This window comes from Macaca nemestrina, chromosome 19 (assembly GCF_043159975.1).
Source record: "Macaca nemestrina isolate mMacNem1 chromosome 19, mMacNem.hap1, whole genome shotgun sequence".
In the NCBI taxonomy this organism is placed as follows: Eukaryota; Metazoa; Chordata; class Mammalia; order Primates; family Cercopithecidae; genus Macaca; species Macaca nemestrina.
The window spans coordinates 68,816,781-68,838,841 of NC_092143.1; the positions used below are offsets into that span (position 1 = coordinate 68,816,781).

General features: G+C 46.3%; 1 long non-coding RNA gene across 3 annotated transcripts; it reads left to right on the forward strand.

Annotated features, from left to right (window-relative positions):
- Position 1: 1 nt before the first annotated feature.
- LOC139360052 (uncharacterized) lies at positions 2-12,396 on the forward strand. 3 transcript variants are annotated; one of them, XR_011617030.1, is made up of 3 exons: positions 2-140; positions 7,030-7,119; positions 12,027-12,396. It is a non-coding gene; the product is annotated as an uncharacterized lncRNA (long non-coding RNA). The 3 variants fall into 3 exon arrangements; XR_011617031.1 differs by lacking the exon at positions 12,027-12,396 and adding an exon at positions 10,718-11,197; XR_011617029.1 differs by lacking the exon at positions 12,027-12,396 and adding an exon at positions 9,955-10,043.
- Positions 12,397-22,061: the final 9,665 nt, after the last annotated feature.

Below are 22,061 nucleotides of genomic sequence, written 5' to 3' on the forward strand. Positions count from 1 at the left end.
TGGAGCCACGGCGGGGACTGCTAACAGGCTTCTGGATATTTCTGTTCTTATTTTATTCTTGGATGCAAGAATGATTTTAAACAACCTGTTTGATAAAGCCATTGGCGTATTTAATGGGATGCTCTCTACAAATGCTAAAGGTAAATTTAATAATCCCACAAAGTCTCTCAACTCTCTCCCCTTCTAAATACAGGCGCATGTCCTACAGCTACCCCACAAATCTCTCTCCCCTTTTCCTCCACAATCTCCCAAATTCACTCCCAACCCAGCCTCTGACTTCTCTCTCTCTCTCTCCTTTTTCTCATCCTTTTCCAGTGGATGCGTCCTTCTTCCTCCAGCAACTCTCTCTTCTTTCCTGTAAATCAAGTCAGGTCAATCTTGGTCCTTCTCATTTTCCTCTTTTCCTTCAACCCCACACACGCAGGCATAGCATCTACCAAGAAAGGCCGACTTCTCCTATTCAGTGCGGGAACTCAGCCGGTTACATAATTAACTGGTTCCACAAATGCGCAACCTGAGCAGAGCGCGTAAGCAACTTACCCAAGGCCACACAGCCTGGAAGTAGCAGAACCAGTCTTCAAACTTCCTGATTTCAAAGCTTGGGCTGTTTCCAAAGTGCAGGGGAGGCCCTCAGGGAGGGTTCTGGGTGGATGAGGAACAGAATTAAGTCCCGTTTACAGACCGCTACCCACGTCCTCTCAGATTCAGTGGGTTGATCCGCTTCCACGCCCAAGACAGGAAACAGCCCTTCTCCCCGGAAGCTCACTACGGTCTGCGCCTCAGGAAAATCGTCCGTCCTCATATCTTGAAAAAAGCTTTCTTGCTCCCGGAGGCCTGCCCAGGGGCGTCCACGCGGGTTTCCTGTGAATGGCGCCCCGGAAGTTGCAGGAGACATTTTGTCCCAGGCTGCACAGTTCCTTTATTTCTCATGATGCTTTTTTGGAGGCTTTGAGGGGAAGAACTGCAGCATCTGCTCTTGGTTCACAGCCCTGCGGAGGTTCAAAGCCCAGGGGTTCTCACTGACGCTTCGGGCAGGGCCAATCAATACCCTAAGCTTCAAACTCAGGCTGTGTTAGGAACCTTTAAGAATTGACTCCTCTGGGTTGCAGTGAGCCGAGGTCGCGCCACTGCACTCCAGCCTGGGCGACAGAGGGAGACTCCATTTCAAAAAAAAAGAACAAGAAGGTACTCCTCTGGTAGTTGCAGGTGTTTCAAAGGCTCTGAGAAAAGAGTATCCCAAATATATATGTAATACACGACCATCTTCTCAAGAAGTTACTGTTATGTAAAGTTCAAAAAACAACCACTATAAGGGGGAATTGATGGGGTTCAGAACATGCTACCCTAAACTATGGCACCTTGGTTATTTGAGAAAACAGCGGAAGTGCGAAGGTCGCTGTCACCTTCCCCTTGCTCTTCTGCCAGAAGCAGGTCATCAGACCCTCATTTATTCGGTGTCCTCCTTATATCTGGAGTAAAGGAACATCCTTAGCTCTGAAGACAGGGACACAGAAGAATCTAAATAAACAGGTCCTGCTGGGTTCCCTTCAGTTTATTCCCATTGGATCACATCCTTTTCCCTTCCAGTCCTATTTCTTTACAACTGTCCACTTTTCATTGAACTAAAAGTAACAATGCACAAGTTTAACCATTTCTTTGGGTCTTAAATGCTGAAGTCTCCCGTGTCCTGTAAAACTTACAATGAATTAAATTTGTATGTCTTTTCTCTCCCTCTTTTTCTTTTTTTTCTTTTTTTTTTCTTTTTTTGAGACAGAGTCTTGCTGTGTCACCCAGGCTAGAGTGCAGTGACGTGATCTTGGCCCCATGCAACCTCTGCCTCCCGGGTTCAAGTGATTCTTGTGCCTCAGCCTCCCGAGTAGCTGGGACTACAGGCACGTGCCTACACACCAGGCTAAGTTTTGTATTTTTAGTAGACGGGGTTTTGCCATGTTAGCTGATTTTGAACTCCTGACCTCAAGTGATCCGCCTGCCTTAGCCTGCCAAATCTTTTTGGGACAAAGTCTCACTGTGTTGCCCAGACTGGAGTGCAGTGGTGTGATCTCACTGCAACCTCTGCCTATCCTGGGCTGAAGCAATTCTCCTGCTTCAGCATCCCGAGTAGCTAGGATCACAGGTGTGTGCCACCACACCTGAGTAAGCAAATATATAATATTTTTTCTTTTTTTGAACAGGGTCTCACTCTGTCACTCAGGCTGGAGTGCAGTTGTGCAATCATAGCTCACTGCAGGCTTGACCTCCTAGGCTCAAGCAATCCTCCCATTGCAGTCCCTCAAATAGCTGGGATTACAAGTATGTGCCACCATGCCCAGATGATTTTTAAAATTTTTTGTAGAGATGGTGGTCTTACTATGTTGTCCAGGCTGGTCTCAAACTCCTGGCCTCAAGCGATCCTCCCTCCTGATCCTCCTTCTTTGGCCTCCCAAAGTGCTAGGATCACAGGCATGAGCCACGATGCCTGGTTCCTTTTCTCTTGCTAATCTGTCTTTTGTATGTAGGGGATCTCACGTATGAACCCTGCAATAGGAAGAAATGCGGCTGGGCTCTGTGGCTCATGCCTGCACTTTGGGAGGCTGAGGTGGGCAGATCACCTGAGGTCTGGAGTTCGAGACCAGCCTGACCAACATGGAGAAACACCATCTCTACTAAAAATACAGAATTAGCCAGGCGTGGTGGTGCCTGCCTGTAATCCCAGATACTCTGGGGGCTGAGGCAGGAGAATCGCTTGAACCCGGGAGGCAGAGGTTGCTGGTGAGCCAAGATTGCACTATTGCCTCCCAGCCTAGGCAAAAAGAGCGAAACTCTGTCTCTTAAAAAAAAAAAAAAAGGAAAGAAATCTTCCCTCAGCTATAGTACGTATGAGGCATTTTGGTGAGTGTGGGACAAAAGAACAGGAAGAGAAGAGACTTGAAAGTTTCTGCAGAAACAATTCTGGGCTGGGGGCACTCCCTCTCTAGGTGGGTCTCCCTGGTTTTGCTGGGGCCTCCAGAGTCAGAACTCCACTTTCCCATGGCCAAAGGTCCACAGCCACTTCCAACCCTGCCCCCTGCCCCAGGGAGCTGGTGGCCAACGTGAAGGCCAACTACAGTGAGAAAAGTAGTCCTGCATCTCTGGACCAAGGGAGATTTTCGATGAGTGAAATTCATGTGCTTGGGGTTTGAATAAGCCTGGACCTCCTAATTCATTTTTAATACTCATCTTTGATCTGCTTTTAGCATAGTGACCAAACAATAGTCAACTGGTTCAAAACCAGAATGGACAGGTGCTTTCAGGAAGCCTCCTCCTAGTCTCTTAAAAAAAAAAAATCGGCCAGGCGCGGTGGCTCAAGCCTGTAATCCCAGCACTTTGGGAGGCCGAGACGGGCGGATCACGAGGTCAGGAGATCTAGACCATCCTGGCTAACACGGTGAAACCCCGTCTCTACTACAAAAATACAAAAAAACTAGCCCGGCGAGGTGGCGGGCACCTGTAGTCCCAGCTACTCGGGAGGCTGAGGCAGGAGAATGGCGTAAACCCGGGAGGCGGAGCTTGCAGTGAGCTGAGATCCGGCCACTGCACTCCAGCCTGGGCTACAGAGCGAGACTCCGTCTCAAAAAAAAAAAAAAAAAAAAAAAATCAACAAAGTATATATCGTGAAAACATGATTTGACAATATACTCCCTAAACATAGGTGAAACACTTGAAAAAATCAAAATAAGATATTAGAAAGAAGCACATTTGCTTTAAATGAGTGAAACTCTATGTGCTTGGAGTTTGAATAAGCCTGAGCTTCATACTTCATTTTTCATACTTGTCTTTGATCTGCTTTTAGCATAACAATCAATCAACAAACTTTGGACTGACTACTTGAAGAACCATAGCGGGAGAAACCGCGTTAGATTTGTTATCTCCCTACCAGAACTGTAGGGGGAAAACCAACATTCTTTCTAGCTTAGTGTTCAGAAGAAATCCCTTTATCAATTTATGTCGGTTTTAGCAATTTAGACCCTATTAAAATGTGGAGCAGCAAAAGATTGAAACCTCGGAATACGGAGCTGGCCAGGCAGGGTGGCTCAGCCCTTTAATCCCAGGATTTAGGAGGTCAAGGTGGGCAGATTGCTTGAGCCCAGGAGTTCAAGACCAGCCTGGGCAACATAGTGAAACTCCATCTCTACAAAAAAAATTGTTTTTTTTAATTAGCTGGGTGTGGTGGCATGCCTGTAATCCCACCTATTCGGCAGGCTGAGGTGGGAGGATCACTTGAGTCTGGGAGGTTGAGGCTACAGCGAGCTGAGATTGCATCACTGCATTCCAGCCTGAGTGACAGAGTGAGAACCTGTCTCAACAACAACAAAAAAATGTTTTTAAAAAAGAATAAAGAGCTGAGAACAGCCTTTCTAGAAACTCAATAATTAGTATGCTAAAATGATGTGTCAAAACTGTGGTCTTTTTGTATTTTTCATAGAGATGGGGTTTCACCATGTTGGCCAGGCTGGCCTCGAACTACCCACCAGGCTGAGATCCACCCACCTCAGCCTCCCAAAGTGCTGGGATTATGGGCATAAACCAAGGCGGGCGCCTGTAATCCCAGCTGCTCGGGAGGCTAAGGCAAGAGACTCGCTTGAACCAGGGAGGCAGAAGTTGCAGTGAGCCAAGATCACGCCATTGCACTCCAGCCTGGGAGACGAGCGAAACTCCGTCTTAAAAAATCAAAACCAAACCAAACCAAACCAAACCAAACCAAACCTGTGATCTTCCTAGAAACTCTCTAGAAAACCCTGTCTTCACAGGAACTGTCCAGTCATTTCCCTTCAAGTGCTTGAGAGTGAACCCCAGAACATGAACAGCATCAACTGCTTTGTGTCTCTCTCTGGTTCCTCTTCCTGAGGAAACCACGCTGTTGTTAGCAAGTGTCTGTATGTTGTGAAGTTCTTACAGCTTATCAAAAGCTCTTCATTAAGAGAAATGTGTGCCAGCAGGCATAGCAATAACAGCCTCAGACAGACAGACACACACCCTTCAGTATTCAGAACATTCATGCCTGTGTCAACAAGATTTCAGATAAGGACAAACATAAGAATCCAAGCATCATGTTCTACTTGCCCTCACCTCACCTGCCTCTGCCTGCGCTGTATTTTCATGCATTTAATTTTCTTTTTCTTTCTTTTTTTTTTTGAGACAGAGTCTCGCTCTGTCACCCAGGCTGGAGTGCAGAGGCGCGATCTCGGCTCACCGCCTCCCGGGTTCACACCATTCTCCTGCTTCAGCCTCCCGAGTAGCTGGGACTACAGGCGCCCGCCACCATGCCTTGCTAATTTTTTTGTATTTTTAGTAGATACGAGGTTTCACCATGTTAGCCAGGATGGTCCCGATCTGACCTCGTGATCCACCCGCCTTGGCCTCTCAAAGTGCTGGGATTACAGGCGTGAGCCACCGCCCCCGGGCTGCATTTTAATTTTATTATTATTATTATTATTTTTGAGACAGTGTTTCACTCTTGTTGCCCAGGCTGGAGTGCAGTGGCATAATCTCGGCTCCCCGGAACCTTCACCTCCTGGGTTCAAGCAATTCTCTTGCCTCAGCCTGCTGAGTCTCTGGGATCACAGGCATGTACCACCATGCCCGGCTAATTTTGTATTTTCAGTAGAGACAGGGTTTCTCCATGTTGGTCAGGCTGGTCTCGAACTGCTTACCTCAGGTGATCCGCTCGCCTCAGCCTCTTGCCTCGGCCTCCCAAAGTGCTGGGATTATAGGCATGAGCCACCGTGCCTGGCCTTCCTGCATTTTTATTAGGTAGCCAACCATCATCCCGATTTGTATCTACTTTGGCATTGCCCTAAGAAATACATTTTCTAATTTTTAGAATAAAAACATTTTTCCTGTATTACTGGACAGTGAATTGCAATAACCTAATTAAGGTATAAAAGATCTATGATAGCTGGTCACAGTGGCTCACACCTATAATCCTAGCACTTTGGGAGGCTGAGGTGGGCAGATCGCTTGAGGTCAGGAGTTCAAGACCAGCCTGGCCAACATGGTGAAACCCTGTCTCTACTAAAATACTAAAAATATAAAAATTAGCTGGGCATGGTGGCATGTGCCTGTAATCCCAGCTATTTGGGAGGCTGAGGCAGGAGAACTGCTTGATTGAACCTGGGAGGTGGAGGTTGCAATGAGCCAAGATCACACCACTGTACTCCAATATGGGCAACAGAGAAAGACTGTCTCAAAAAAAAAAAAAAAAAAAAAAAAGGCTAGGTGCAGTGGCTCACACCTGTAATCCCAGCATTTTGGGAGGCCGAGGCGGGCGGATCACGAGGTCAGGAGATCAAGACCATGGTGAAACCCTGTCTCTACTAAAAATACAAAAAATCAGCCAGGCGCAGTGGCGGGTGCCTGTAGATCCAGTTACTTGGGAGGCTGAGGCAGGAGAATGGCGTGAACCCGGGAGGCGGAGCTTGCAGTAAGCGGAGATCACGCCACTGCACTCCAGCCTGGGTAACAGAGTGAGACTCCGTCTCAAAAATAAAATAAAATAAAATAAAATAAAATAAAAAAATAAAAAGAGAAAGAAAAATATCTATCATATGTAGTTTTTAAAAATCACATATGGGGCCGGGCGCGGTGGCTCAAGCCTGTAATCCCAGCACTTTGGGAGGCCGAGGCGGGCGGATCACGAGGTCAGGAGATCGAGACCATCCTGGCTGACACGGTGAAACCCCGTCTCTACTAAAAAATACAAAAAACTAGCCGGGCGAGGTGGCGGGCGCCTGTAGTCCCAGCTACTGGGGAGGCTGAGGCAGGAGAATTGCGTGAACCCGGGAGGCGGAGCCTGCAGTGAGCTGAGATGCGGCCACTGCACTCCAGCCTGGGCGGCAGAGCGAGACTCCGTCTCAAAAAAAAAAAAAAAAAATCACATATGGAATGAACATCATGATTTACTTTAGGCGCCATAAATATTTTGACCTCAACATTTACATGAATTACACAGCAGGTTTATCTTGATCACGGGTCTTATCATGACTCCTGCAGATTTATTGACACTTGGTGGAGCTGATGGATCAATGCTTTTAAAGATGACTCCGGAGACCACACTACTACTGATTCACTTCTGACGTTTTGGTAAATATGATTCAAAAATATTCCAGTCTATCATTCATGATGCATTTAAGTGAATCTCTATTATGTTTGGTAACAATTTTTAGAAAATAAAAAAAATGAATAAATAAAAAGGAATTTATTAAAGTACAGGGAGAAAAAGGGAAAATTTTAGACAAACTTTTCCCTTGGATTTGATTACTTGAAAGCACCCCAAGCCTATGAATTTGGTTCCTTCTCCACATAAAATAGCTGCTCTCATTCCCCTTCTTAGAAACAAGTCTGGGTTGTTTGCCCAAGGGTGGCTGGTGACAGTTCCTTGTATTAGGCCAAGGCATTAGTGGCCTTTGGCCAAAAGAGCTGGGCGGGGAACTGAGGCCAGAGTACACGGAAACCCAATGCTTAAACAGCAGTGAGTCAGAAGTCGGTAAACTACGGAAGTTGAGGGCCCAGAAATGCCCGAGTGCTGAGCAAAGACAGGAAGGCAGAGTCCAGGCACCTGTCAGCTAAGGCACTTGGTTAGAGTTGAAGCACTAAATCAAGACATGGTCAAACAGCGGGGCATGGTGGCTCATGCCTGTAATCCCAGCACTTTGAGAGGCCAAGGCAAGAGGATGACAATTTGGGAAACTGAGGCAGGAGGATCTCTTAAGCTGGGGCAATATAGGGAGATCCTTTCTCTACAAAAAATAAATTTAAAAAAAATTACTAATAGCTGGGTAGGGTGGCACGTGCCTAAAGTCCTAGCTACCCAGGAGGCTAAGGTGGGAGGATTGCCTAAGTCCAGAAGGTTGAGATTGCAGTGAGCCATGTTCACACCATTGCACTCCAGCCTAGGCAACAGAGTGAGATCCTGTTTCAAAAAAAAAAAAGACGGCTGAGTGCGGTGGCTCATGCCTGTAATCTCAGCACTTTGGGAGGCCAAGGTGGGAGGATCACGAGATTAGGAGTTCAAGACCAGCCTGGCCAAGATGGTGAAATCCCATCTCAAAATACAAAAATTAGCCGGGCATGGTGGCAGGAGCCTGTAATCCCAGCTACTCAGAAGGCTGAGGCAGAAAATTGCTTGAATCAGGAGGCAGAGTTTGCAGTGAGCCGAGATCATGCCATTGCACTCCAGGCTGGGTGACAGAGTGAGACTCATCTCAAAAAAAAAAAAAAAAAAAAAGAATGTGGCCTTTGCTCATTTGACTTCTTCCCCTCAGTTCTGCACCTTCCACTAATACACATTCTCTTTTTTCCGTGCTTATTCAAAACCTGCTCCTCTTATAAAGTGATGGCCACACTCTCTGTGTTTCACAAAGCTGACTCTCAGCCTTGTGAGTCAGTGAGTCCTCAGTTAGGACTTAACCTCATGATGTCTTTTTACGTTGTTGGAACTGCTGTTCCATGTGTCTTGCTTCTCCAAGACAGACTATAAGCTCCTTGAGGGTAGAGCCTGACCAACAGGAAGAAAGGCCACATTTCCACGTGTCAGGCTTGCTCACCCAGGATGGACTCTCTGGCCTGTGGTTTGTTACATTTTCCTGAACAGAGACGGGATTGTTTCCAGAGTCTGAGGTGGGGGTTGAATCTTCAGGATTAAGTGGTCCCAGCACAGCCTAGTTGCGGAGTATGGGCATAAGTTCCCGGTGGTGCTTTCTGACTATATACCCTCTTACCATTTTGTTCTCCAATTTTCTTTGAATTTGTATTTATTTACTTTTTTTTGAGATGGAGTCTCGCTCTGTCACCCAGGCTAGAGTGCAATGGTACGACCTCAGCTCACTGCAATCTCCACCTCCTGGGTTCAAGCGATTATCACACCTCAGACTCCCAAGCCGCTGAGATTACAGGCAGCCATCATCATGCCTGGCTAATTTTTATATTTTTATAGAGACGGGGTTTCACCATGTTGGCCAGGCTGGTTTTGAACTCCTGAACTCAGGTGATCTGCCTGCCTCAGCCTCCCAAATTGCCGGGATTACAGGTGTCAGCCACCATGCCTGGCTTCCAATTCTCTCTCTCTCTCTTTTTTTTTTTTGAGACAGAGTTTCGCTCTTGTTGCCCAGGCTGGAATACAGTAGTACAATCTCGGCTCACTGCAACCTCTCTCTCCTGGGTTCAAGCGATTCTCCTGCCTCAGCCTCCTGAGTAGCTGGGACTACGGGCACACACCACCACGCCTGGCTAATTTTTTGTATTTTTAGTAGAGATGGGGTTTCACCAGGTTGGCCAGGCTGGTCTCGAACTCCTGACCTCAAGCGATCCACCCGCCTCGGCCTCCCAAAGTGCTGGGATTACCGGCATGAGCCACTGCACCCGGCCTAGTATTCATCCTTTACTGTGCATCCTCCCTGTGCATGGAGCATCTGCTTTTAAGATCAGGTGAACAGATGGGCTCCCCGCGCGGCTGCCTTGGCACTTTGGTTGTCTTACATCTGTACTGTTCAGTTGGGGCATTGCTGGCATTGGGGCCAGAGGGGGGCAGTTCTACGTCCTTGGATTAAAGGACTTTTAACATCCTGGCTCCCTCCACTCACTGAGAACAGCATTGCCACCCATGAATACAACAAGCAAAAATGTCCACATAAATGTCCATATGGGCCCTAGGGAAGGCAAGCCACACCCAGCCGAGTCACCTGCTCTTGATGCTGCCTCCCCGCCCTGCTCCCCAAAATACACACACATTTTCTCCCTTAAGGGGATTGCTTGTGCCCTTATCAATAGACAGTTTCTTTTTTGAAAGCTTGTCATATCTTTAAGTCATTCTTCCTTTTAGCGTTTCTGTTTTGCCTTAGAATGGGTATTACACTAAAAAATATTTTGTTTTGTTCTATTTTACTTAGTTTTTTTTTGCTTGTTTGTTTTTTGAGACAGGGTCCTGTTCTGTCACCCAGGCTGGAGTGCAGTGGTGCAAGTAATGCTCACTACAACCTCAGCCTCCTGGCCTCAAGCAGTCTTCCTGCCTCAGCTCCTTGAGTAGCTGGGACTACAGGTGAGTGCCACCACGCCTGGCTAATTTTTACGGTTTTTTATTTTTCATTTTTTATAGAGATGGGGTTTCACCGTGTTGCCCAGGCTGGTTTCAAACTCCTGAGCTAAAGCGATCTTCCCACCTCAGTTTCCCAAAGTGCTGGAATTACAGGTGTGAGCCACTGTGCCCTGCTGCATTTTACTTGTCATTATGGGAAATGTCAAACATACACACAAATAAAGACAGTAACATAATGAACTCCTGTGAATCTATCAACTGGTTTCAACAATGATCAATTCATAGACAATCCTGTTTTTCTTTTCCCTTCTTTCTTTCTTATTTTTTTTTATTAGAGACAGATCTCACTATGTTGCCTGAGTTAGAGTGCAGTGGCTTCCGACTGGCACAATCACAGCGCACTGCAGCCTCGAACTCCGGGCTCAAGGAATGCTCTTGCCTCAGCCTCCTAAGTAGCTGGGACCACAGGTGTGCACCACCTTCCCAGCTGACAATCTTGTTTTCTCTATACTTCCATCTAGCTGACCTCAGCTCCTTTCCTGCTGCCACTAGATAATTTTGAAGCAAATGATAGACATTATATCATCAAGTGTATGTACCTTTTGGATAAACTTTCTGATATCTTTTTTTGTTTGTTTGTTTTTTTAGACAGAATCATGCTCTCTCACCCCCGCTGGAGTGCAGTGGTTCAATCTTCAGCTTCCAGTGTTGCTCACTTGCAACCTCCACCTCTCAGACTCAACAAATCCTCCCATCTCAGCCTCCAAAGTAGCTGGGGCTACAGGTGTGCACCACTACACCTGACTAGTTTTGGTATTTTTCGTAGAGATGGGGTTTCACCATGTTGCCCAGGCTGGTCTTGAACTCCTGGCTTCAAGCCATCCTCCCGCCTCAGCCTCCCAAAGTGTTAGGATTACAGGCATGAGCCACTGGGCCCAGCCAAACTTTCTGATATCTTTTTGCTTTTTTAAATCAGCAAAGGTTAAGGTGAAACACTTAACCCTTCCTTACTTCCTTTGCTTTCTTAACTCTCTAGACCCCTCCCTTCCATACCACCCACACCTGCCTCCTGGGTTGCCAGACTTGGCTCCAGGGTTGGAGCCACCTCCCTTTCTTCCTTTACCTTTTGAGACAAAAATGCTCGGACAAGTTCAGGATTTACCAGATGCTCTGTGTTTTTGGCAGAAGGAGACTTTCAGCAGCTGTTTGGATCATGCAAGTTTTGTTACTATTCTGTGTTTCATCTGTGCTAGTTTGGTGATCTATATGAGGCAATTGGCATTCACATCACTCTCGGGTGGAGCGAAATATAGTTTAACACCACCAGAATAGCATGTCTGTTTCCACCCCTCCTCGGGTTCCCTGGAAAGCTCTCTCCCAGGCTGGGAACTCTGAGTCCATGATTTTACCAATCCTCCTGTTTCCTTCCTGTCTTGCAGATTGGAAAAAAAAGTATGTCCATTCCAGTACTTAAGGAAACCAAAGAGATGGCTTTTCAATTTTGTCTATAGAACGGTTTTGAAATGGAGGAGAAAATGTGTTGAGTCGGTTAATGGCTGAGTGCTCATAAGCACAGAAGATTGAAACACTGGGCTCTGTCGGATTGGTTCTTAAAGGATTAGCATGATCAAGTGGGGCATCCTACTTTCTTCCTTCCTCCCCCTCCTTGGGGTGTCTTTGCTGGCTACTCGATTGCCTGCTGGTTAGAACTGACTGACCCTGCTGACTTTGGGCCAGCTCTCTGAAAACAAATTGATGAACCGTATCAACACTAAGCCTGACCCGAAGCGGTGCTAAGAGCGAAGCCATTGATGCCGAGGGTCCCTAGCTCTTCAGTTTACACTGGGAGCTGTGACCTTGACCTGGATTGTGGTTTTTGAGTTAGTTCTCTCCATGAATCATAGCCTTTCTCTCTTTTTTCCTCCCAAATGTAACTCCCCTCTGACTCTGCCTCTAGATGGGTGTTTAAAAAGAGTGTAGACCTGAGTGAAGAATAAATAGTCTGGATGACCCCTGGATACTGAAGCTGCACATGGCTCCTGTGGAAAGAAGATGTTCAATGCTCATGGGTAGCACCCCAAAGGAACGCTGAGATCCTTCTATTCAATTAGCAGGTGACCTCTTGTTTACAAACATCTCAGCAGAAGAGTCTTCTATCCAAATTCCACTCATAAAAAGGAACATAATTTTGACTGCTTTATCTTCCTTTGTACTTGTAACATGAACCCCAGATTAGAAGGTACAGCGGGAGGCCGGGCGCAGTGGCTCACGCCTGTAATCCCAACACTTTGGAAGGCTGAGATGGGCAGATCACCTGAGGTGGGGATCACGGCACTGCACTCTAGCCTGGAACACGAGAGCAAAACTCCACCTCAAAAAAGAAAAAAAAGCAGGGTGGTGGGTGGTGCTAGGCACAGTGGCTCACACCTGTAATCCCAGCACTCTGGGAGGCCAAGGTGGGTGGATCACAAGGTCAGGATATTGAGACCATCCTGGCTAACATGGTGAAACCCTGTCTCTATTAAAAATACAAAAAAATTAGCCGGGTGTGATGGCGGGGATCTGTAGTTCCAGCTACTCAGGAGGCTGAGGCAGGAGAATGGCATGAACCCGGGAGGCGGAGCTTGCAGTGAGCCAAGATCGCACCACTGCATGCCAGCCTGGGCGACAGAGCAAGACTCTGTCTCAAAAAACAAACAAACAAAAAAACAAGAACGTGCAGTGGTATTATTATCATTACTATTATTGATGCTGGCCAAACATCCAGAGTGATTTAAGCAACTTGCCTAAAGCCAATTCATTAGCAGGGGAGTCTGGAGCCTATATCTATGCTAGAATAGAAAGTACAATTTGCCATGCCCTGTCCACTCTTCTGTCTGCTTTGGTCAAAGTCATAGTTTATAATAAGGCAGCCCAGCTCATGACCCTTTAAGTGGTCATAGGCAACCCAGCAGATCACCACTGGGAGCTGTGGTATGCAAGCACATGGAGACGGAGGACCCTATCCTTGCCGACCGCTCAGAGTTGTTGCAGCAGCTAAAAGCACAAGGGTATGTGAAAGTCCTGTGTCAACTGTGAAGTCGCATTGAAGTGAAGACAATGATGGTGATATTAATCTCATGACACCTGTGGAGTATTTTCAGTTAGCAAGTCATTGAGCTGAGTTCTTTATGCATCATCTCATTTCATTCCCATAACAATCACGTTTTTGTTAGAATTCTTATTGTCATATACATATAGTATAAGCAATAACATATGTGTGTTTAGTATGCCGTATTTAGTGCTATAAAAACTCTCTGGGGCCAGGCGCAGTGGCTCACGCCTGTAATCCCAGCCCTTTGGGAGGCCGAGGTGGGCGGATCACCAGGTCAGGAGATCAAGGCCATCCTGGCTAACACGGTGAAACCCCGTCTCTATTAAAAATACAAAACATTAGCCGGGCGTGTTGGCGGGCGCCTGTAGTCCCAGCTACTCAGGGGGCTGAGGCAGCTACTGCGGAGCTTGCAGTGAGCCAAGTGAGACTCCATCTCAAAAGCAAACAAACTAACTAACTAACTAACTAACTAACTAACTAACTAACTAAAAAACAACCTTTCTGGAGGCCAGGTGCAGTAGCTCATGCCAGCATGAGCTGTAATCCCAGCAATTTGGGAGGCTGAATCAGGAGGATCACTGGAGGCCAGGAATTTGAGACCAGTCTGGGCAACACCGTGAGACCCTACCTCTACAAAAATTTAAGAAATAAAAAGAAGTTAATAAATAAAAAAAAAAGTTGGGCTGGGCGCAGTGGCTCACACCTGTAATCCCAGCACTTTGGGAGGCCGAGGCGGGCAGATCACAAGGTCAGGATATCGAGACCATCCTGGCTAACACGGTGAAAGCCTGTCTCTATTAAAAATACAAAAAAATTAGCCGGGCATGGTGGCGGGCACTTGTAGTCCCAGCTACTCGGGAGGCGGAGGTTTTCTTGTGACCTTTTGTATTTTTGTAGTAGGCATCAATGATTTGGAGTGGGATTGGTCCAGAGAATGTGTGTGTGTGTGTGTGTGTGTGTGTGTGTGTGTGTTTATTTTGAGACAGAGTCTCACTCTGTCACCTAGGCTGGAGTGCAGTGGCACAAACATAGCTCACTGCACTCTCAAACTCCTGGGCTCAAGCAATCCTCCCTCCTTACTCCCTCAGTAGCTGGGACTACAGGTGTCTACCACCATGCCAAGCTAATTTTTAACTTTTATTTATTTATTTATTTATTTATTTATTTATTTTTGAGACAGAGTCTTGCTCTGTCGCCCAGGCTGGAGTGCAGTGGTGCTATCTCACTCAGCTCACTGCATGCTCCGCCTCCTGGGTGGTAGGTGCCTGTAATCCCAGCTAATCAGGAGGCTGAGGCAGGAGAATCACTTGAACCCAGGAGGCGGAGGTTGCAGTGAGCCGAGATCGCGCCACTGCACTCCAGCCTGGGCAACAAGAGAAAAACTCTGTCTCAAAAGAAAAAGAAAACCAATGGGTATCCCAAATAAATCAAAACAGATACCTAATCACAGCCTTCTCTGGAATTCATAACTCATCACTCACATAACAGGGATTTCTTTCTCTATTTCTTTTTTCTTTTTTCTTTTTTTTTTTTTTTTTGAGATGGAGTCTCACTCCGTCGCCGAGGCTGGAGTGCAGTGGCGCGATCTCGGCTCACTGCAACCTCCACTTCCCGGGTTCAAGCGATTCACCTGCCTCAGTCTCCCGAGTAGCTGGGATTCCAAGTGCCCGCCACCACACCCAGCTAATGTTTGTATTTTTAGTAGAGATGAGGTTTCACCATGTTGGCCAGGCTGGTCTCGAACTCCTGACCTCAGGTGACCCACCCACCTCGGCCTCCCAGAGTGCTGGAATCACAGGTATAAGCCACCGTGCCCAGCCAACATAACAGGGATTTCTAAGTGTGATGGTTAATTTTAGGTGTCAACTTGAATGAATGGAGAAATATCTAGAGAGGTGGTAAAGCGTTATTTTGGATGTGTTGGTGAGGTATTTCCAGAGGAGACTGGAGTGTGAGTTGGTGAACTGAGTAGGGAAGATCTGATCTCCGTGTGGGCGGGCAACATTCAATCGGCTGGTGGACCACAGAGAACAGAAAGGCAGAGGGAAGGCAGAGCCTCGTGCTCCCTCCTGGACCTGGGACGGCCTTTTCCTCCTGCCCTTGGACAGCAGGACTGCAGGCTCCCTACCTTTGGACTCCGGGACTTACATGAGCACCCTCCTCCACCTGCCCCGATTTCTCAGGTCTTTGGCTGTGGACTGAGAGTTATACCACTGGCTTCCCCAGTTCTGAGACTTTGGACTTGGACAAAGCCACATTACCACCTTCCCTGGGTCTCCAGCTTCCAGACAGCCTCTCATGGGACTTCTCAGCTTCCAAAATCACATGAGCCAATTCCCCTCATAAATCCCCTCTCATGTCTCTGTATATCCTATTGGATCCATCAATCTGGAGAACATTGACTCATCTAAAGCATCTTAAAAATAAGAATACATGTATATATTTTAAAAAGGAATATATATGTGTATATACACACACACACACACACACACATATATATATATTTTTGAGACAGGATCTTGCTCTGACACCCAGACTGGAGAGCAGTGGCGCCATCATGGCTCACTGCAGCCTTGACCTCCTGGGCTCAATACTCCTGCCTTGGCCTTCTGAATAGCTGGGACTACAGGCACGTGCCACCACACCTGGCCAAAAATATATACATATTCCTAAAAGTGGTTATTCAGCAATGACCTGCAATTTATAAAGAACAAGAACAAAGCTTATCTTTAAAATCATCATTTTAATAATTGTTCATTGCCACTCCTTTGGTCAGAGTTTCTCTAGGTGGTAGGTGGTAGCTGCTTTTCTCACTCCTATTCTTTAAGACAGCAAAAGAAGAAGCCTTTAGATGAAGTTAATACGAAACCAGAGACAGTGAAGAGAGAGAACCAGAGGTTGAGAAGAGGAAATACCTACTTCTTTCAGGATGATGTTACTTCCTTTTTAAAGACACACACACAAAAAAAGTCTTTTCATGTTGGATTGTCAAGGCATAAATTGTAGTGTGGTTCCAAAATGTCTAATAATAGGGAAATAATTTAATATATTATAGTACTGTCAAACAATGAAGTATCATGAGCCAATTAAAATGAATTTTTTAGGTCGGGTGTAGTGGCTCACGCCTGTAATCCCAGCACTTTGAGAGGCTGAGGCAGGTGGATCGCTTGAGGTCAGGAGTTTGAGTCCAGGCTGGCCAACATGGTGAAACCCCGTCTTTACTAAATACAAATATTACTCTACTCTACTCTACTAAAAATACAAAAATTAGCTGAGCGTGGTGGCATCGCATTATTACAGAGGTTATCATCGGATGTTGAAGGCATGGCTTTAAAAACATTTTTTTTTTTTTTTTTTTTTTGAGACGGAGTCTGGCTCTGCCGCCCAGGCTGGAGTGCAGTGGCGCGATCTCGGCTCACTGCAAGCTCCGCCTCCCGGGTTTACGCCATTCTCCTGCCTCAGCCTCCCGAGTAGCTGGGACTACAGGCGCCCGCCACCTCGCCCGGCTAGTTTTTTGTATTTTTTAGTAGAGACGGGGTTTCACCGTGTTAGCCAGGATGGTCTCGATCTCCTGACCTCGTGATCCGCCCGTCTCGGCCTCCCAAAGTGCTGGGATTACAGGCTTGAGCCACCGCGCCCGGCCTAAAAACATTTTAAAAAACATTAGTTATTATACTTTCTATTTTCCAAATATTTATATGGGCATTTATTTTTTTTATAATAAAAGTTGGATGTAAAATAATAAAGGATTTTCATATTGTGGTTAAACTGTAAATGAGAGTTACTGAGGTTTACAGTTTCCAAAAATAAACATGTGGTTTTAATAGTCCTGTCTCATTGTGAATAGAAATACAATTTTTCAGCCGGGCGCAGTGGCTCACTCCTGTAATCTCGACACTCTGGGAGGCCAAGGCGGGTGAATCACAAGGTCAGGAGTTCAAGACCAGTCTGGCCAACATGGTGAAACCCCGTCTCTACTAAAAATACAAAAATTAGCCGGTCGTGGTGGTGCGTGCCTATAATCCCAGCTACTTGGGAAGCTGAGGCCAGGGGATCGCTTGAACCCGGGAGGAGGAGGTTGCAGTGAGCTGAGATCGCACCACTGCACTCCAGCCTGGGAGACAGACAGAACAAGATGCTGTCTCGAAAAAAAAAAAAAAAGAAGAAGAAGAAGAAGACATACAGATTTTCTATGTTGCTTTCCCTTATCCTAGGTGCTTTTCAGCAGATTCCTATTGCACTAAGTGGTTCAGATCTTCTTAGCATGTACAGAATTTTTCAAGAGTGTGTGTTAAATGTTTTGGGCAACTGACTTTCAGACAACTGGGGCTCAGCCTAGCAAAGGAATCCTGCAGTGCACTAAGAGTTTCCTTCTAATTTAAAGGAGGTTATTTCCTTTTCCTTTCCTTTTTTTTTTTTTTAAGACGGAGTCTCGCTCTGTCGCCCAGGCTGGAGTGTAGTGGCGTGATCTCAGCTCACTGCAAGCTCCGCCTCCCAGGTTCACACCATTCTCCTGCCTCAGCCTCCCGAGTAGCTGGGACTACAAGTATGTGCCACCACATGCGGCTTTTTTTTTTTTTTTTTGTATTTTTAGTAGAGACAGGGTTTCACCACGTTAGCCAGGATGGTCTCGATCTCCTGACCTTGTGATCCACCTGCCTCGGCCTCCCAAAGTGCTGGGATTACAGGCGTGAGCCACCGCGCCCGGCCTTTTTTTTTTTTTTTTTTTTTTTTGAGACGGAGTCTCGCTCTGTCACCAGGCTGGCTCACTGCAACCTCTGCCTCCCAGGTTCAAGTGATTGTTCTGCCTCAGCCTCCCAGGTAGTTGGGACTGCAGGCGCCCACCACCATGCCCAGTTAATTTTTGTATTTTTAGTAGAGGCGGGGTTTCACCATGTTGGTCAGGATGGTCTTGATCTCTTGACCTCGTGATCCACCCACTTCTGCCTCCCAGAGTGTTGGGATTACAGGTGTGAGCCACCACTCCCAGCCCCCCTCCCCGCCTTTTTTTTTTTGAGATGGAGTTTTGCTCTCATGTTCCAGGCTGGAGTGCAGTGCCATGATCTCTGCTCACTGTAGCCTCTGCCTCCCAGGTTCAAGCAATTCTCCTGTCTCAGCCTCCCAAGTAGCTGGGATTACTGGCATGCACCACCACGCATAGCTAATTTTGTATTTTTAGCAGAGACGGGTTTTCACCATGTTGGCCAGGCTGGTATCAAACTCCTGACCTCAGGTGATGCACCCTCCTCAGCCTCCCAAAGTGTTGGGATTACAGGGTGAGCCACCATGGCTGGCCAATTTCAATTTGTCTACTTGAAGTTTCTGCTAAACTTAAGACTCAAACCAAGAAAATCCCCAAGGGAATAAATATGGCAAAAATAGGGCGAAGATGCATTTTTATGAACAGGTATTTGAATATTAAATGTTGAAAAGAAAGACTTATTCATTTGAGATAAACTAAAAACCACTTGAAATTTAAATATGGCACTTGGTCCTAATGCAGAGGTGTTAATTTCTTCCTCAAAAATTTTTTTAAAAACTTCATTAGAAAAGCAACAGAAAACTTAGATTCGTATTTCCCCAAAGCTGGCCAGCCCTCGTGGAGAAGAGAGGGGCATCTTTCACAGTCCCCATCAGCGAGGTTTATTGTGATGAGATGGATTATGAGGTGGCCTGGGAGAGCACCTGGGGCCACAGAGCTGCACCTCGAGGGCTGAAAGTCATGCAGCCTGCTCCCTTGGTGCCCTGTTTGCCATCAGACCCATTTCCTGCCTTCCCTGGCTCCCATCAGCTCTCTCAGGGAGCTACACTTCTCAAGTTCCTTGTCCCCTCTGGCTTGACATAGCATGGAAGCTACCGGAACAGTGGTGTCTCTGCGAACGGCTCCAGCAGCTGCCCGGTGATGCCGAATCCTGGGCTCCGTTCACTCTGTGTCTTCCAGCCTTAATACTTCCTGCTGTTGCTATTCTCTGTTTGGCTTCTCCACTCATTCAGCTCTTATATAATATATCCCCTTTGAGTTCCCCTTAAAATATCCAAATTGGTTTCTGCTTTTTTCTTTCTTTTTTTTTTTTCTTTGAGACAGAGTCTCACTCTGTCACCCAGGCAGGAGTGCAGCGGCATGATCTGGGCTCACTGCAACCTCCACCTCCCAGGTTCAAGCAATTCTCATGCCTCAGACTCCCGAGTAGTTGGGATTACACGCGTGTGCCACCATGTGTGGCTAATTTTTGTATTTTTAGTATAGACAGGGTTTCACCATGTTAGCCAGGCTGGTCTCAAACTCCTGGCCTCTCGTGGTGATCTGCGTGCCTCGGCCTCCCAAAGTGCTGGGATTACAAATGTAAGCTACTGCACCTGGCCTTTTTTTTTTTTTTTTTTTTTTTTGAGACAGGGTCTTGATCTGTTACCCAGACTGGAGTACAGTGGTGCAATCATAGTTTACTGTAAACTCACACTCCTGGCATCAAGCAATCTTCCTGTCTCAGCCTCCCAAGTAGCTAGGACTCTAGTAGCTAGTGCTGGTACCACCACATCCTGTTAAGTTTTTTAACAAAAATTTGTGGAGATGGAGTCTGGCCCTGTTGCCCAGGCTAGTCTCAAACTCCTCTCCTCAAACCATCCTCCTGTCTTGGTCTCCCAAATTGCCGGATCGCTGCTGGGCCTGGCAGTGTCTGCTTTCTGAGAGGACTCTGACACTAAAACTGTCCATGTTAAGATCATACTGGGAAATGCTTTCCCAGTGTGATCATATAGGGAAACATATAGGAGGGTTGTGAAGGGAAAACATTTCAAAGATCCATGGTCCCATCAAATCCACTTGTCACAATGGTGGCGATAAAAGGCAGAGGCTGCAAGAAACAAGGCCTGTGTATGCACCAAGGTTTGGAGAGAATTGTACGCATGTGTCTAAAGAAAACCAGAAGTTCGCTATCTCAATAATCCAGATTTCATGGCTGATAGCTGGCAGGTTGTTTATGTTATCACAAAAAGCCATTTATTTCCTTAGGAATGAACTTTTTGATACCATGAAGCTTCAAATAATGCTTGTTCTCTTGAGTAGAAGACTTCCGGGAGCATCCAAATTTAATAAAACCTGAACAAAGCCTGAATATAGGGGGACATCTCCCATTGCCATGCTAATCATGACTGGGTAGCAGAGCGTGTATAATTTTTAAAAAACTACTCTGCGATAATTACTAGCTGCCTCTTAAATTTTAAAATTCTTAACTCTGTATTTATTAAGTCAGAACCATAATTTGTGAAATAAAAGAATTATCAGCTGCATTAGTTTTGTTACCAATAGGGAATCCATATGATAGAAGCAGACAGAGAATAGTTAGCAGCTGTTTCCTATAAAGAACGAAGGAAACTGAGCTCACTGGTGATTTCTCCCAGCTACTCAGGAAGCTGACAGGGGAGCCTTGCTTAAAGACAAGAGTTCAAGGTCATAGTTGGCTATGATTGCACCTATGAATAGCCCCTGCACTCCAGCCTGGGCAACACAGCGAGACCCCATCTCTGAAAAAAAAAAAAAGAGCAACTGAGCTAGAAGGAAAACAAGATGCGTTTAGTACTCCATAGACAAAACATTTTTGTTGCATAAATCATGCACACCTCAAATTATTAATGAATGGGAATGAACAATTCATTCAGCCTGGAATAAATCGTCCCTTTTAAGCCGGGCTTGGAAAGATGACAAGGCATTGTGTAGGCAAGAGCAGGACGGGATTTCAGAAAGACCCCAGAGCCTACGGTGTAGGAGTGAGCAGCCGCCAGGTGAGGCCACAGCAGGCATGAAAGGAGGCTGGCTTGGCAGGCCAGATTAAGCAGTTTTGACTTCATTTTTCATTTTTTGGGGGGTAGGTCATGAGGACTAAGCTCTGACTTTTTTTGTTTGTTTGTTTGTTTTGAGATGGAGTCTTGCTCTGTCGCCCAGGCTGGAGTGCAGTGGCGCAATCTCGGCTCACTGCAACCTCTGCCTCCCAGGTTTAAGTGATTCTCCTGTCTCAGCCTCTGGAGTAGCTGAGATTACAGGCGTGCGCCACTATACCCAGCTAATTTTTGTATTTTTAATAGAGACGGGGTTTTACCATGTTGTCCAGGCTGGTCTCGAACTCCCGACCTCAGGTGATCCACCTGCCTCGGCCTCCCAAAGTGCTGGGATTACAGGTGTGAGTCACCGTGCTGGGCCCAACTCTGGCTTTTTATCTTCCCCAAATGTCTACCTAAGGGGTCTGGGGAGTTATGCCCTGCAAAGCATGGATTCTCATCTCATGGTTTTATTTGACCCTGTATATTGTGACTTGCTTTTCAGTCTGACTCTGGCATAATATTATGAGACAGGAAATAAAATATTTAACCCCAAAATATATTTCCTTGCCATGCCTCGAAACTGCCCTGCAAAGTGTCTTGTGGGAAGAATCCACCTTCTAAAGAGAATTCCCTTCCCCCTTTGTTTTCCTTCCTTTCTTTCTAGATTCAGGAGATAGTCAACTAAGAGCTAGGCACCCTTTTAGGTCCAATAAGAAACATTTTACGACCTGCTGTCACTCTACAATCTGCTGATAGATACCTCTGCACAATAAAATTTGGTCCCCACAATCCTTTATCTTAACCTGAACATTCCTTTCCCTTAATCCCAGGTCTTCAGATAAACGCAACCAATTGTCAACCAGAAAATGTTTAAATTTACCTGCAGCCTGGAATCCCCCACTTTGAGTTGTCCCGCCTTTCTGAACCAAACCAATATATTTCTTAAATGTATTTGATGGATGTCTCATGCCTCCCTAAAATATATAAAACCAAGCTGCACCCCGATCACCTTGGGCATATATTCTCAGGACCTCCTGAGGGCTGCGTCACGGGCCATGGTCACTTATATTTGGCTCAGAATAA